We start from the raw sequence: 12,441 nt of genomic DNA on the forward strand, positions 1-12,441 counted from the left end.
AATGTGTATGCAAAGATCAAAAGATGTGAGTTTACTGACAGAGCAAACAATGACAGGGTAAACATTTTTGGTTAATGTGAGCCCATAAGCAATTAGTGGCCCTTCACTTTGCAACATATTCAGTTAGCATGCTGACTGTGTACTGTTTAATAAATACATATTTTATCTTCCTGAAAGACTTATAAGATCATCTCATATTTCACTATGACACAGTGAAATAGGAGTTTTTATTCTGTGCTTTTCCCTTTTCAAGACACCAATAAAGAAATACAAAAAGCTAGTACTGTCACTGAACACATCAAAGGGTCCCCTGAAGAGGGAAATGACTCAATAATGACAGGGTGGACAGCATTTTCAGGGACAAATGCAAAATCTTCCATGTGATTACAAATATTTCATATGCATGATCAAAATGCAGTTTTTTTCTCACAATTAACTTGTGTACAATGACACCATGGGGAAAAAACAGCAATGGATTCAGGATCATTTAGTAACTTAATGACACCCCCTGTAGTATGGCAAGGCAATTACCCATAATCGAAAATTAACTTTGTTGGCTTCTCCATCGTTATCTGATTTGCTTATCGTCATGAGGGGCGCGAGCGTAGTGCAGCCTATGCCAGCCGTCTTCGGGTAGTTGGCGAGGTACACTGTGAACTGGTTGCCAGTCAATGACAGGGCACGCGTAGAGGAACAACCATTCATATTCACAGTCACAGCTAGAGACAACTTAGAGTGTACTTTTTTTTGTCAATGGATGCTACAGCTTCTTGTTGACTTTGAAACTTAGCTTGTAGCCGACGTGTGCACATTTTGAGCATGGCGTCTCTGATCCACTAGTTAAAGGACACTTTGATTCTCTCCTCTTTCATCTCAAACTGCTTCAAACAACAAAGCGTGTGACGGAAAAGTGGTTAGGACTGCACGACTGTCCGTGTTTTATGTTATGTGTTGTGTTTATTATATTACTTTGTTAACTGTTTTGTTAAGCGCTTTGTTACAGCTGCCGTTGTTGTGAAGGCGCTATATAAATCAGCAGGTACCGGTATTGTATTGTATTGTATTGTATTGTATTGTATTGTATTGTATTGTATTGTACCATAAAAACACTGTGCATGTTTTGAAATGTGCGAGGAACCGGAATACCCAGAGAAAACCCACACTAGCACGGGAGAACATACAAACGCCACACAGGCCTGGACCTTTGCGCTGTAAGGTGGACGTGCTAACCTGTCATTCACCCTGCTGATGTTGGCTTCTCAAAATCCCCAAAACATTATAATCTCAGAACAACGGTGAATGCGCGGAACGGCTCAGTGTGTGTTTGCAAGTTCCTACACTGTGAAAGGAACCTGAATGCGGCGTGCTGCTTGTGCAGCATGCGTGTGACAAATGTCATTCTGCCGAAGTTTTACGAACATCGCCAGTGCTAAAACGAGCAGTTAATATAAATGAACCGATCATGCAAAATGAAACACTTTGGTATTCTCCCATTTTCTTTCTTCTCTTCTATTTCAATGATGGGGGAAAAGGCTAGTTTGTAATTCACGCTCCATGTATGAAAGGTATCTTGCCTTATGTTGCACTGAAAGTTGTGTTCTTATAATGTACACAGCCATATTTGACATTTTGAGGTGATTTTTTTTCAATTAATGGGTTATAAAATCACATGATAAAAGTAATAAAAGTCCCAATTATCTTGTTTTCCTTTTTGGCAAATCTGAAAAACAATCCATGACTCAAAACTGTGACATAATCCTAACCGTGATTTTTTTTTTTTTTTGGATCCCTTGCACCCCTAGTCAGCAGTGAGTAGAGGGGAAGTATGTCTTCTTCAAGACAGAAAACAATACATGATGTGGGTGTGCCGCCACTGGCTTTTCCGCAAGAGCAAGCCATGACTAACACACTGAAAGAGTTATGTTGAAATATCACTGTGTGTGTGTGTGTGTGTGTGTGTGTGTGTGTGTGTGTGTGTGCGTGTGTGTGTGTGCGCGCGCGCACGTGTACATTTTGAAACAACACAGTTGGTTGAACACGTGGCAATTAGCAATTTTACATTAAAATCCTTAATTTCATGTAGCTATCATTCAAATGATGCCAACACAGAGTAAATACTTTTTAAAACGTGCTGCACTTCTTTTTTTTGTCATTCTAAGGAATGGCATTTGCCAAAAGATGGTAAATCAAGTTCTAAATAAACTATCAACAAGTCAAATCTTCAAATCTGTAATCTTCCCAAATTAAAATCACAAAACCATGAAAGAGAAGATTGGCCTGTTTGAAGCATTTAGCGTGCATGTCCATTGAGGTCCATTAAAGGGCTGGATTTTATAGGAAGAATGAAGTGTGCCAAATTCCTGCGTGTAAAAACAAAAAGAAGAAGAAAAAAAAGGAATCAGAGCGGAGGGTGTCAAAGAGGATGAAAAGTCGTGCAAATTTCCCTCCGGTGACTGCGACACACCTAAAAGTGCAACAATGCAGGAGATGGAGAACATGACTACAAAATGCTACTCGGGACGCCCTGCTGTTTGGGGCGAGAACTCAACGCCTCCAGACCAAAGACACATTCTCTTCCACGTCGGCACACAAACAGCTTTCCTTAGCGGGTGTTGCGAGCCTTGTTCATACCAACAGTAGGAGACAACCTTTCGAGAGTTACCGGGTTTTAAAAATTGCATTAAAATAAATAAGTCAAAAGACGTTTGAAAGGCTTACAAAAGGTTACTAATTGTGCAGCCCCTCATTCAGACAGGATTTAAACATGTGCCTCTGACAGTTCAAACTTGAACAGAACTCAATCAGAGAAAAACACATACAGATGTTCAATTAAAGGAAGGCGCTCGTGTTTGCACTGGCTCACATTGTTTGCAGAGCAACAACCGTTGCCAGTGGCAACAACGTCCACTCCCGTTTCTAGGAGCCTGTTGCTATGCAACGAACAGAATACTTCCCAAACCAAACAATGCCTCCCCCACCCTCCACATGATCCGTATATCTCACACTAAGTAGAAACTTACAACAATAAACCCTATGTAAGCTATTAATTTCAGACACTGGGAGGCACGCCGCTGTTCCTGTGGTGTATTATTTAAAAAAATGTGTAGTCTTGATGCGGCTTTAGACGTCATTGAAGTGGACAGGATGAGGAGTTTTCTGTGGTGGTCAGAGGCAGGAAGGAGGAATGTTTAAGTCATCAAGTGTAAAGCAGTCTATTCTTCAAGGTTGCTTTGCATTCAGGCCAAGTGAAAATTGACCCAAGCCAAGTCTGATCTTTCCAAAGTTGCTTGCACGAAGAGAGAATGGTCAAATAGTTGGAGGAGTTTGTAGTTTTTGTTGAAACAGGAACAGACACTTGTTGAATTTGAATACAGACACCAATGGGAGGGCATGAAGAGACCGCGGACATGTTGACAATGAACGGAAGGCAACAGGTTGCTGGCAGGTAGGTTCTATGCAGTGTTTGGAAATTCTATGTATTCATTCATTCATTCATTTAATAACTTTCAAAATCAACCAGTGAGCACTTGGACTGTCAAGAAATTACACACAACACGGCACACACATGTGCACACAAAAGGGTGCATGAAGATGATGGAGAGATTTCCACAACAGAGGTTAGTCTTCAAGTTGTCTCATTAATTCATGGCTTCGTGGCTCAAAGGGGTGCAGTTGTCAGGGGAGAGTCAATCTGAACTAAGCAACCCCCACCCCAAATCTTCGACTCTCACCTCTCTATCTCAAATCGTCAGCAAAGCAACCTGTCCACTCAGTCACCATGCGCGCACACGACAGGCCTGACAGTCACAGCCAGATCAAACGGTTACTATGGCGACGGTGCGTTTGCCCAGGCTCTATGCAAGCAACCTCCTCCCTCCCCCAACGCTGTACCTCTTCTAAACCTTTCCAGATTTTTATAACTGCCCTGTCGACCCACTGCACCCTGCCTGGCACACCAGAGAAGGGGGTCGGGGGGGGGGGGGGGGGCTTTCATGATTTGTGCACAAGCCACATCTTGACAAGACGTTGACAAAACGCGAACATGCGCTTTAATCATCACATAGCACGTTTTTTTGTTTTTTTTTTAAATCCAGTCTCAGTCATTTTACCGGAGTTACTTTTTAAGTGAGATTTTTTTTGTTACAATTTAAAACTTGAATCACTGTATAACAACCATTGAAATTCATTCAGGGGAATAAAAATGAAGTAAGAAAAACAATGTTCACCCCCCAAAACGCTGCTAAACATTTAATATACATTTTATATGAAAAACGGGAAAGCTGGGGTGGGGCACTGAAGGTCAACTGTGAAGTAATTCTGAAAATCACAAATGAAATATTTTTATGTCACAACTACCGTCATTAAGCAAAATACATTAAATATAGCATGAAAATATGATTTCTATTTCGGAAATTTGACAAAGTCACCATTTTCCCGACGTGAGATTCTGACAAGAGACAAACCTGGAAGTGTGACGTCACATTAAGACAACACTAGCGGGGCTCACTATGAAAAGTGTAGAAAGCCAGTCGATTCGGAAAGCGACATTTCAAACTTATCTGAGAGGATCGATTATGTTTGACTGGACTGATTTCAAAACTAGTAATCCATTTATTTGTTCATGATGAAACGATTAAACATTTTGGTAGATTCAACTGTCATAAACGACATAACTCCAAAGAGTTTTGACACCTCCCCCGTCATTGATTTCCAAATGCAGCCAATGATCGAAAACAATCTGCAGCTCGTGCTTGAACTGCTTTTATCTCAACTGCCTGATGCACCGGCGCTCCATGTTTCCCAGTTGGAACACGTCCTTGAGCTCATCACCCCAAAAACCCCCGTTCCCTCACCGAGGGTGCGTTCAGAAATATTCTCAGAGCACACCGTTTCACCCAAACTTTTGGGAACCTCAGAATGTTGTTCAAATATGCAGTTCACATTTAGAGTGCCGCCAAAAAAGATGGCCTGTGCAGGCAGATCAAGGAAAATAAACATCTGTTTTCAGAAACGAATGTGAACCGAGCATAATCGACATCCCAGCAGCGTATGTGGACGACGAAACGATGGTGAATAAATAAGTTTCAGCTTTTCTTTTTTTTTTTAATACAGCTTACCTTAACTCGAATACCGTGTCGCATTGTCGCCAAAGATCCATTTCTAGTGGGTTTTATGTGTTTTGGAAATCCTTGTTGGGCAAAGTTACTTGCCATGTCTGCTTCCATACTCCTGGCAGAAGTCCTTCTTTTTTTGTCCTCTTTCAAAGAAGAAGCAACGGCAATCATGGAACCCAACTTTCACTTTGCAAAACAACAACAAAGATTTGAAAAGGACATAAAACTCACTAGAAATGGATCTTTGGCTACAATGCGACGCGGGATTTTAGTGAAGACATTTTTTTTCAATAAAAATACTTTAAAACGTTTTAAAGTAGTTTTCAGCCGGCATTTTGTCCTCCTCATCTTCTGCCAGACCGCAGAGTGTGCAATGCTTACATTAATTTATGAATGCATCCAAAAGTAAGCAAGGGAAAACTGGATACATTGATTACACATTCTATGAGTAGCGAGTTTTCGTTAGGTACTTCAGCTTCCTTCCACATTTCAATTTTTTCCTAAACATGCACATCAAGTGAAATGAAGACTCTAAGTTTACTCGTTGGCAAGAGCACTCACTCTTTGGATGACTTTGTTGCAAGCTTTGAAGCCGAATAAACATCTTCCAACAAAGCAGAAAGTCCATTGAAGAAAGGAAAAGTGAGGAGAGAATGGGGGGCTCCAGTTATCCCCGCCACTTGGAGGGGGAGGGAATGGTCATTGTAATGCAAATGTCACCACCTTGCCTGCTGTTTGTGGCAGGAAATTTAATTAGCAGTTGTGTAGCCGAGATACAAACAGGTGGAATGTAAAGAATGCCCGTGATGACACACACGCAGAGAGGAGAGAAACATTCCCGTTTCACAACCAGTTTCAACTTGTTGCCGCTGCGTATGTACCAATCAGTCTCAACGTTTCTTTGGCATATGACAACATGTGTTTCTTTGTATCCTAGCAACAGAAGCCCACAATGATTTGCAAAACCACTCCAATTGTGTAGACTCAACTGTTTCCACAGATTCTTAATCAACTCTCAGCATTAATTAATCTTCTCTTCTGAACTCTTCCTATGTTGAAATGACCACAAAAACATGTCCAAACAGTACTTTTAATTTACACTTAATAAGCCCCGAGAGGCAATCTCTGCTCTGTGTATTTGGGACATGCGTTTCCGTTAATAAATTAAACAAGGCTCATCCCAGACAGCTAAATGTGCAAAAACAGACAGTTCAGATGTCAAATCAGGAGACAAGTGCAACGTTGTATTATTACGATGGAGACTCAGAGTGGCAATGACGCCAATGACGCTGACTCTACATGTGTAAGCTGAAGAGTGGACCTAGCACTTCTCCCTGGGGCTGTGGCGGGCCTCATCAAAATCAGCTAAATACAGAATCAGCAAACACGCACACACCCACACACACAGATCATGTGACCAAAAGCCGTGACGGGTCACCCGCCGTCCAAGAGACAACTGCAGCTGTGCTCTTGAGATCTACACTTTACAACACATGCGGGTCCGAACAGCACGCGTGTTCACAAAAATGAGGAATTGTAGGCCTCTAGGAAGATGCATTATTGCCTGATCAATTGTTATGTTAGAATTTGTGCGATTTTGATCACATTCGCAAAATACGACACAACCTTATTAGCTCTGGGGTTATTCTGTGCTGAGCCCGAAAGCTAATCTATTGTTAGCATCGTCTCGTGTCTGGTGAATGGAAAGTCTGTACACTGGGAGGGGAAGTTCCACCTCCGCGCCCTCGACCAGCCAATCACAAAGTAATGGCGTTCATTTTTAACTGGTAAAAAGTACCCAAAACATTTTTTAAAAACTCGCTCGAGTTTTTTTAAATTTTAACATCTCTTCATTCAAAATAGCTTTCATTACTTATCAAAGGTATGTCAACCTCCAGCCACGCACATTCAGGCAATCACAGATGGAATCTGCAGGCAGGCGTGTTGTTTGCACAAACACGGAAATACAGAGTAAACTTTTGCTAAACGAGGATACACGAAAAACTGCGGTCATACTGAACGTGAGTTCGGCTATTCTCGCGACGCGATTAAATATAGCATAGCAACGCAGTTGAATGTAAAGTCAATTCAGGTTGCGTAGATCTGGGCCAAGTCTGTGCAGCCGCGGTGGAGCCAGACGGCTTTGAGAATGTGCTACTTCAGGATCAGAATCATCTTTATTGGTCAAGTATTTGTCGTTACATACACGCCAAGTAAAAAGTGGAGAAGCAATGTAGGACAAAATAATCATTGCGGTCTGTCGGCACCGGGACTTGTACAACACAGCCAGCTTCAAATAGGAGCCAAAAGGAGCAAGCCCAGGCAACAGGGCATGACAGGCAAGTAAGCGTATAAACTTGTTTACAGATGTTGAAGATAGCAAGAGTTGGAGCAAAAGCCCCCGGCCACCTGAATGACTGCCGATGTTCAAGCTTTTTTTTTTTGCCATTAATGTCAGAGTAAGAGATATTGAAAATGCATTAACATTACATGTTGTATTTTAATGTTTTCTTGGGAAAAATTTGGAGAGGTTTCAAATATTTCTTATTTTGCAAGGGTGGGGGCCACCTGGAGAGTAACTATACACATAATTTAAAAGCTATATCGGGCCATCCTCTGATTAAATAATTGATCAAGTAGCGGGGTTTTTTTCTTCAAACCTGCTGACCGCTATTTGACCCTATAAACAATGATGGCGTAAAGCCTACTATAAAGCGCAGTAGTTTGAAACTAAAAACATTCTGCTTGAAAAAGCCTTTTTACTGTACGCTCAACACAAGCGCCAAGACATACATCAACGACAGGCAGCATCCCACTTGATTTAATTATCCCATTGAAGTGCCTTTTCTTTGTGGCCTGCCTCTGCAAGCATGAAGTATGCACTTTAACCGCACGGCGAGATGAAAATAACCTGATTAAACCACGGCCATTAAAAAGAATAACATTTTACGTTCCTCTTTCTTTCCATGACTTGGGTGTATTTGTGTGTCAAGTTGCCATGTAAACATAACATTGATACTCTAGCACTCGGGCTTGAGGTTATTGACTTTCTTTGCAGACAGCTTTTTGGGAGGGTTTTTCGATATCAAATACTGGAAAGGTTTTCTGACATCTTCTCATTTAGTTGATGAACATTTTCAAACAGACTACATTGGAACCTCGAAAGTCCAACGATTTGGAGTTTAACCAAAGCTTTCGAGGGAAAAACATGCCGCAAAATAAACTTTAAATACAAACCAAGATCTTCAGTACAGTGAAGGAAAATGTGTAATGATAACCAGAAGTGGAATTCACAGCCAACTTGATTGATAAGAGTACTAATCAGATGCTTTGTAAACAAAAGATAACTTTTACAAAATAACAACTATTAATATCAACAATGCTATGCAAACACTTTCATTTCTCCTCACCATTACATGTCTGTTTGGGTGAGTCGTGTATTGCTTGCAAATCAGAACCACTGGGGACACAAAACAGATTGTGGTTGTTTTTGCGGTTTATTGTTGTAGCTATACTTGTGTTTCTTAATGAAATACATTGTAACAAAGCATATGGCATAAATAAAAGTTACTTGGTACATCAGTCTTGACATTTGAGTTTGTGGGAATACACAACTGAAAGTTTGACTCAAATGATTATGCAGAGCGGGGCTTAATTAGATACACTTTCATGCTGCAAAGATTCTTCTTGATGCTTCAGTGCTAAGCAGCATTACAAATGACCGAGCACCTGACAGCTGTCTCTGAAAAGATCCTTCATTAGAATCATTGTCCCCCTGGAGACAAACAGAACAGACTCCCGGGGGGATTTCAGGTACCATACAAAAAATGTGGCATGAAAAGCAGACACATTTTTTGAATAATAATAACAATACGGATTTCTTGAATAATTAGCCCTGTGAAGTGCATTTTGGTATATTTGTGCACAAGGACCACAAAGGTGTGTGCAGAGTGTACACGTATTCCTGGCTTCATGTGGTACAGTTTCACTTCATAGCCACAACATGCTTTATGTGATGTGTCCATAAAATGGCTTTGTGAAAGCTTACTATAAATCCATTCCCCCTGTCTGTACGCATCATTTATGTGATTTATAATGTGTTCCTCAGCCATACCACGGCTCATCATTTGTACCGCAAATTGATCACAGATTTTTATACCATTGGTTTTGTGGGGTTGAGTTTAGTGTTGCACTCCTATGCAGTAACATATTGTGACGCAAAGTATTGCTGTATGCACCCTTTGTGTTTGTTGCCGCTTCGTGTGTGTCTGTTTCTAATTACCATCACACCTATGCTAAAATCCGCTAGCCCATCTATAGCATTTGACATTATATGTAATCTTTAAGCTAGCAGACTTTTATTAAATGCATTTTAATGTTTTGGTTGAACATTTTAGTGTTAAAATATAAGATAAGATAAGATCAGAAAACCTTTATTAGTCTTGCAATGGAGAAATTCCCGATTCGCAGCCGTAAAGTTATGAAAGGAAGAGGTAGAACCACAAACTATAGGAGCTGCTGGAAAGGCAGCCACTCACATATAGTGCACATGTTTTAATTAGCTGTTGTTGCAAGCGTCAATTTTACAGTAAACCTCGGGTATTGTGGGAGTGACAAACCGAAGCAACCTCTGACTTGAACAACAATGTAAGGGAATGTGGAAAGAGACACCATACAATGGATCTTCGTTTATAGGTTTAGGTGTATTGAAAGCAAATCTATCAAAGTAATGAACCATTAAAAAATTTACCTATGGTGGTGGGTCTTGATCAGATCCCCCGCGATAAACGAGGTTTCACCTTGTATTTGAATGCAGTATAGACATGCAATGTGTAAACGCTCAGAGTAGAAACGAACCAGCAGTGGAAAGGAACACCACATCGCCACCTAGCTGAAACTTACCAACTACTATACTTGGACTTGTTTTATGTAAAGACGGAATCAGGTTAACGTGATTGTTCTTCATTCGGCATTCGAGGTCACTCGCAAAGCAAGAGTAGATAGGAGCTGTCGTCGAACTCAGCAATTTGAATTGAAGCGTTATAAGACATGAGCTGGCAGCAACAACAAAGTTTATGTTTACTTGAGCCTGAGCCTCCGGTGGCCCTAACTTTGCTGAGACTAGCCGCGCTCCGCTGCCACCTGCTTGAGTGCTAGTCCGATAACAACACTCCACAGTTCAAGTTAGTGGAACAACACATGGCTGCTGCGAAACAAACAACGTGCACTTTAAACGGCGAGCACACACGACGATGCTATCGGCATTAGCAGCAAGCTAAAAGCGAGTAGGGTTACGTTAGCCCGACCCTTCATGCTGCCGCGCACTAAAAGCGAGCGAGAGCGCCTTCGTGTCCTCACACAACATCGCAACAAGTGGGAAAGTGATGTTGAAAGAAGCCCAAGTTGGAACAACACTGACACGCAAGCAGCAGATGTGAAATCGACATTTTGTCACCTGACAGTCATTTTGGGCTTTAAAGGCGTACGACTGGACGCGTCGGCTAACTGCAACGCGGAAACGGCGTCTCAACTTCGGTTGTGGTGCGAGAATGACGCACGACCGCCATGTCATCAAGCGTTTCTTGAATAAAAGTCACTTTTAAAGAATATAGTCACCTTCGTTTTGCGAAAAGTTGTGCCTGTGTCTTTCTGGTCACTCTCCCCCACTCGTTCGATGACCTCCAGATGCTGCTGCGGCGGCTGCTGTTGCTGAGTGTTGCGCCGGTTGGTAAGAAACTGTCTCCACGGCTACAGTCACTATGGCGCAACGGGGTCTCGAGGCAACTGTTGCTACCCTGGAGTGTCGACGTCACAATCCGCTCCGTACTGGGGGGCGGGTCAAAGTGGCAAATCCCACCCACGGACAATTAAACTGTCAACTTGGCCCTAACCACCGGAGGGCAGTCTTGAGCAAACAAGTGGTAAAAGGCGGCTTCTCATTGGTTGTTTGCGTAATCACGCCCACTCACGAGCCACACCAAATGGTATTATTTACAGTTGTTCTCTGTTTCTATGAAAATAAGAACAAACGAACAATGAATTTTCTTTTAATGTGATTACATTCACATATATATATATATATATATGTGTATGTATATATTTGTGATACTGTTCGCTAATTGCAAATTGTTAAAATAAACTTCATTTAAACATGTGGGTTTCAAACGTTATTCTGCAACATCACCAATTTTACTAATCATAATTTCAGAATGGAAAGCATTTGATTGATTTCACTTATGACTACGATGGGTATTTTTTCTTTTTTAGATTATATTTAGATATTTTTTAATTCATTGTTAAATTCCAATTTTGTTTTAACTGTTTCGTGTTGATTGTAAAAATATCGGGAATATTGTAGTAGTATATAGTGAATAATGCTGTGTCAATTTTATTCTCCTCAAATAAGGTGTATAATTTATGTTATATTTATGCCTGTGTATCCATTTATTTTTCGACAGAACAGCGCCGTCGTTTTTGTACGCGCAACCAGCCCGATCTTCCTGCACTTCTGATTTTCAGCACACAGTGGCAGCAGAAATCTAGAATTTTTATAGCAAGCGTCTACTTTGTTACGTCAGAAAGTGAAAAAGGAAATAGGTGAAAAGGAAAATCGTTTGACGAAAACTCATGCCTCTTATGTTTCAATTTAAGGAACTGCTTAAACACAAAACAACACAAGTATAGAAAACTATTCAACCAATCTATCTTGAAAACCCCCTGGCAAGGAACCTGATAATAAAGCATTTATGTGAAGATTTAAACACTTAACATAAAACTTCCATGCTCTACATCAGCACAGAGACAAAAGAACTCAAGTCATACTTATTGGTCAAAAACGCTTTATGTTTTTAGGATTCTATTTTTCTTCTGATAATGAGGAGGGCAGGGTTATTACGCAATATACTTGCGTGTGTACACAAAACACATAATGTACATTAAAATACAATATTGTGCATCTTGTGCAATGTGAATATTATCAGACCCCCTTATCAGTGGAGTCACAATTGTGGATACGTATTGCTGTGGCGCAAATTACGTCATGCGTAATTGGATGACAGACTATAATACAATATTTCATTGACAATACCTGTATAACCTACTTTGCTTATACAGTGCCAATTGTTTTTGGTAAATCCGAATTGTAGAACCACTTAGTCAATGACTACAATTTTTGCCACAGAGTGTTATCTTATTTCAATGTCATTTAATTTCACAGTTAACATTTAGACAAGGCAATATGAATATATATTAAACTTGCAATTTAGCTGACAGGCTGTAAGAAACGTGACCTTTTTTCTCACTTTTTTCATCCATCCACCCATCCATT

The 12,441-nt window shown here is 40.8% G+C and overlaps 1 protein-coding gene across 8 annotated transcripts in view; it reads right to left on the reverse strand.

Moving 5' to 3' along the window:
• The window catches only part of rfx2 (regulatory factor X, 2 (influences HLA class II expression)), a 28,992-nt gene extending 18,064 nt beyond the window's left edge, over positions 1–10,928 (reverse strand). For 3 of the 8 annotated variants that reach the window (XM_052074148.1, XM_052074147.1, XM_052074142.1), the window contains exon 1: positions 10,731–10,927. The gene's annotated coding sequence lies outside the window, so the exon portion shown is untranslated. Of the gene's footprint in view, positions 1–5,675; positions 6,831–6,875; positions 7,260–10,197; positions 10,321–10,730 lie in introns of those variants that run through there. The other 5 variants (XM_052074143.1, XM_052074150.1, XM_052074144.1 and 2 more) reach the window with 5 other exon arrangements.
• Between the last annotated feature and the right edge of the window lie 1,513 nt (positions 10,929–12,441).

The sequence above is a fragment of the Hippocampus zosterae genome, chromosome 8, assembly GCF_025434085.1.
Source record: "Hippocampus zosterae strain Florida chromosome 8, ASM2543408v3, whole genome shotgun sequence".
Taxonomy (NCBI): Eukaryota; Metazoa; Chordata; class Actinopteri; order Syngnathiformes; family Syngnathidae; genus Hippocampus; species Hippocampus zosterae.